The following is a 5,464-nucleotide window of genomic DNA, read 5'->3' as shown; positions in this document are numbered from 1 at the left end:
GGGATCTTGAGCTATGATTTGCAATAATGAAGTCTAAGAAGAAATATTGTTATATCTCACGTCTACCTATGGTGATTAAAGCATTAAATTCAAACAATGACAGTGATGTTCCTAGCAACAACCTAGAGGATGCATTCAGTCATATGTTGAAGAACATGAAAGCACTGTGTCAATTGAATAAGCTTATCATTTTCAGAGGAGAAAAAGAAAGGGTCAAAACCGTGCTCAAAAAGAAAAATGATGTGATTTTTTTATTTGAAAAAGGTTAACGAGATGCTTGATGAAACAGTCAAAGAAAATGATAAGATGATTGTTAAAATGGATGTAACTTTGAAACCAAACGAGAAAAAGTTAAATGATGTCAAAGCCACTCTCAAGAAATATGAAAACCAAAATGATGATATCTCTGATGTTGGGAGATTGGAACCTGGTTGTAATGAACTTGTTAAGAAACTTATATCTCCCACGAAGTTTATTAAATCTAAAGAGATGGTTACTACTTCTCCCTTTGAGACAGGTAAAAAGATGAATAGAAAACATGTTTATACTATTGTGGAAAGGCCAGACAAATTAGATCTCGTTGTTACAAGGTAATGAAAAATCAAATGTGGAGACAAACAAGTCTTGTTCAATGTAATGTTGTAACATTGATCAGAACATCACCTAGGCAGCATCATATATGTGGCAAGAAGGAAGGTAAACACATATGCTTTTATTGTGGGGGAAAAAAAGGGCACATCAAACCTCACTGTGTTTAAAAGGATTCAATATTAGAAGTTCATATCAGAATGGAACAAGAAGACCACAAAAAAAAAAAAAATTGGGTGAGAAAAGATCGATCACATTTGAGCTATGAAGATCAACAATTTATTGATGCTCATGTGAAGCATAAGGTTACAACTTAAGTGGATCATATTGAGAATATTTCAAAGATCACACATACTTCATTTTGTGGAGAAGGTACTTGTTGTTCCACAAGCTACAATCTCTATTGTTGAAGATGTAGCACCTCATCCCCTTAAATAAATTTGAAGCAAATGAGCAAGGGGAGCATAGAGTGAGGGGGGAGTAAGTTTGTTGATTTTGATATGGTTTGGTTTATGTTTATGCTAATTATGGTTTATGCATTTGGGATGATTTAACTTGGGGGTTGTTTTTATTTAGCAAACATTCGAATTTGATGATTGGAAGTACATGTAGATAAATTTCTATTCATGGTTTGAGGCTCATTAGTACTATTTTGGAAGAAGAGGTTGAGCTGAAACATACACGGATGTTCAAAATCCTATTCAACCAGAGACTGGAACAGAATAGAACTGACAAGGGGAGTCTTTTGGCCTTTTGACAAAAAGGGGGAGATAAGTTGATAATTTGCTGGTTTATTGATGATTATTACTACCAATTTTTTGTTGTTGTTGTCATCATCATCATCGTTTTACTATTTCCATTTTTGTTGTTGCTTTGAAGTTTTCTTTCCTTGATATCTTAATTTTATGCATGGTGAAAGGTAAAGTTGTTTTAGTCATTTGCCGATAAATTTTGTCAAAAATCCAAAGGGAGAGATTGTTAAGAGCTTAGTTTTTTTTTTTTTCCTCAACCAAAATAAGAGTTTAGTTATCCTTGTGTATGAAGTTGCTCCTCATGTTCGAACATTTCTTTAAACTGCAATTTTGATCGTCATGTTCATTCTTATGTTTAAACAGTTGTTTAGACAAACTTTTGGTATATCGATACAACTATGACAGAATAATATTCCTCCCTTATTTTAACTTGTTTCGACCCTCAGAGACATTTAATCAATCTCAATCACCTCCAAACACCTAAAAATTATTTTAAAACTCTTAATGAAGAATTTAATCAATTGAAGTAGCTTGATAAGAATAGATTCATGTTCGATTTTCACTTTAGATTCAAGGTATAAGTTAATCTAAATTGCTCTGACAACAAATATCGTATCTCACATTCAAAATATAATATTCTTATCAAACGTAGCATCAATATTATAAAAAAAAAATGCATATACTCACATACAACACACTAACTTCTTAGTCTCTTACGCTATATATGGTCCTATTCTCGATGGCTTCTTATTTACAGCATGTAGTGCCTCCCCCTCCACTTGGTGGGCCATATGTGCTAGGAGGGTCATAATACCCAAGAATCTTTCGTCCTACATGCAAATATCATCATCATTAATATTATTAGCATGGTTTGGATTAATTTATTATTTATTAATTTAAATTATAGTATAAAAATTTAAAATTATAATTTATTCAAATTTTTATACTTTTCAGTATATTTAGAATTTAATCTCTATACTTTTATTTTTAAGAATTTAGTTTTTCTATTTTTGAATTTAAAATTTATATCCATTTGTTAACAATATTAGAATTCTTTTATGTTGGTGTGACATTTTGAAAAAATAAAATACACTTGGTATTGACGTAACAAAAAATAATATTTTAGGACCTGAATTTAATAAAGAATTTTAACAGTGTTAACATTCTTAAAAATTCACATAATCATTTTAATTAGAATAAAGTATTTAGATTAACTAATAACATTATAAAACTTGACGTAACGTATTAAGCCAAATTTAAAGTATATAGATTAAGTCTCAAATGTAAGCGAAATATAAGGATTAAATTAAAATTTAACTACTCTTAAAATCTAAAAAGTAGAAGGATTGAAATTGAAATTTACCCATAATATTCTCAATATGGAAGGCTTTAAAACTTTCCTTTTATATATAATTATTCATATGTAGGGATAACAAAACGATTTTTCTTATATTACTATATATTATAAAATTTTAATTTTAATTAGAATATATTAAAAGAAAATTTATTTAAAATATATTAAAAAAGTTAAAATGTTCTTAAGTAAATTAAATCTAAACTCAACTCAACACGACATAGAGACAGAACGTTATTGGAGCTAGAGAGTCTTGTTCCACCTAACCCTAATTTTAGAAAAAGAGCCTCTAACTCTACTTTTTTTTTGAAAATTTTTATTAATCACTAAAATTTTGAAAGTTCTATAATTATTGAATCGGAGGCGACCATAGTGAGTGTTGGCCGGCGGTCTATTCTTAAAATGTAAAATTTTACTTTTGACTCTTTAAATTTTACAAGACTTTAATTTGAAAAATAGTAAAATTTTGCATTCCGACTTTTTAAAAATGATAAAATTTTGATTTAATTTTTTAAAAAACTATAAAGATATAAACTATTAAAATGATGAAATTGCATTTCAACTCTCATAAAATTATACAACTTAATTCTGACCTATCAACATAAAAGCAATAGAAAAGAAGAAGAAGAAGAAGAAAATTTCAGAGACCCTAGCTATAACATATAAGAAGAACTAACCGAGATTGGAAGGTTTGAGAATCAAATCGTGAGGGGTAACAATGGCGGCAGCAAATGAGATGAGGACCATCATGGCTATGAACAGCAGCATCATCTTCGCCTGTGTTAAACCCATTTTTAAGGCCGAATTCTGATAGTAAATGAAATCTTCAAATGAATGGAAAATTGGCAATAGGATGATGATGGAGAAGAATGGGATTTTGTAGCATAGTATTTATAGACTGATATGTTTAAAGCCATGAGTTCCATTACATGATAATTAATTAATAAAAGACTGCTGAAAATTTGAAATTTAAAGTCACAGCCTACTCGATGTTTAAAGGTTTACTGAAAAAAGAGTGAAGAATTCAATCGATGACTGGGTCTTGGGGTTAGTTACTTACTTGTCCTACCTATGACGTATCTTGTATGTGTATTCTTTGCAAAGGGAAAAAAAATGAAATATAATATTCTTATATTTAATGTTTTAATAACCACATTGATTATCGAATCGATCAAATGATCGATTTATAGTTTGATTAGTTTGATTCATGATTAAATAATAACTAATTAAATTTATAAAATTGGTTCAATTGTTCATTCTTTTATCTTAATTTTCAGTGTTTTTACGGATTTCAAACAGTTTGCTTATAAGTCGATTTAACTTTTTTCATTTGGTTGAAATATTGATTAATTTTCACTCCAATCAACTTGTCTAATTGATTTGATCGAATTCCAATCACAATGCTTACATTCATTTTAGAATGCACAAATTGTTTCTAACGTATTTGTTTTTAATCCCAATAGCTAAGAAGGACGGTTAGTATCAACGTTGTTGAAACCGAATCAATTGGTACACCAATTCGGGGAAAAAAGTTGAACTCATTAATTTATTTAATCAATTCAGTCAAATCGAAAATTAGTAACATGACCAATTCAACCACCTTTTCAGCTGTAGAAACATTGATTAGCACATACAAATCCATTGATTTAACAACAATAATAATAACATACACCGTCACCAACAAATGTTAAGTACATGTAGTGGTAAAACATATTACACTCCTAAAAAAAGAACAGTGTTTAAATTTTAGAAATAATCTTATTAGAAAGGACAATTACAGATATCAAACATGTACAATAAAATAGACATCCTCGCACAACAATTACTAAGTAATCATATGTTTATTAAAATATGGGTGACATGTAAAATTAGTTAGATTTCATAATCGGGTGCATTATAAAAATGAAGGTAAATGTGATTAATTCAAAAATGCTTTGTCAAAATATCTAAAAATAATAATAAGTTGAAAAATTGAAGAAAATAATGGTTTCATCTTATTGTTGAATCCGTAAAAATAATATTAATTTAAGCTTTTTATCTTTTGTATTGTAGTAATTATAAAACGATTCCCCAAAACAGTAAAAATTCTATTATTTGTTGTAAAAATATACGGTTAATACTTTATTATACTAGAAAGACACGTGGTAGGATGTGACGCCACCTGTAAAATTAACATTTTACTAATCAATCTCCGCAAGGTGACTAAAACTTGATTCAGATTCGAAAAAAATTTAAATTTTGAATTAATTGAATTGGGTTATTCGAATGATTCAAGTCAACTCAAATAAGTAATTCGAGTTTCGAGTTCGAACCAAGTTAAATTTTACAATTCAAATAATGATTAGTGTAAATACTCTTTTGGTCCTTATCAAGTTTGAAAATTAATACATTGGTCTCTCTCAACAAAATTACAAAATTATTCAAAATAAATTTTAAATTTCAAAATATTTATAAAATTTCAAATTTTATATGTTTTCAAAAATTCTAAAAAATCTAAAAAATATATAAAAAAAGTTAAAACATTAGAAATTCTCCGAATAATAATTTTGGGGACTTAAATAAGTTAATTAATGATTCAAGTTTATTATATTAAAATATTTTTTTATTTTGCTTTGAAAAAGTTTCAAAATATATATGGTTTTAAATTTATTTAATTGCTCTAGCTAACATAGAATTAGTTATATTGTAATAAGATTTTAATTAGACATGTTTAATTTTTAATTTAACTCGAACAATTTCATTCGATTCAACTCGAATTTCATTTCACTCG

At 28.0% G+C, this 5,464-nt stretch overlaps 1 long non-coding RNA gene across 1 annotated transcript; it reads right to left on the bottom strand.

Moving 5' to 3' along the window:
- Positions 1–1,909: 1,909 nt before the first annotated feature.
- Positions 1,910–3,553, bottom strand: LOC128290356 (uncharacterized). The gene is made up of 2 exons (XR_008280119.1): positions 3,372–3,553; positions 1,910–2,170 (listed from the first exon to the last, which is right to left on the bottom strand). It is a non-coding gene; the product is annotated as an uncharacterized LOC128290356 (long non-coding RNA).
- Between the last annotated feature and the right edge of the window lie 1,911 nt (positions 3,554–5,464).

This window comes from Gossypium arboreum, chromosome 3 (assembly GCF_025698485.1).
Source record: "Gossypium arboreum isolate Shixiya-1 chromosome 3, ASM2569848v2, whole genome shotgun sequence".
Lineage (NCBI taxonomy): Eukaryota > Viridiplantae > Streptophyta > Magnoliopsida > Malvales > Malvaceae > Gossypium > Gossypium arboreum.
This window is presented reverse-complemented; position numbering and strand designations above follow the sequence as displayed.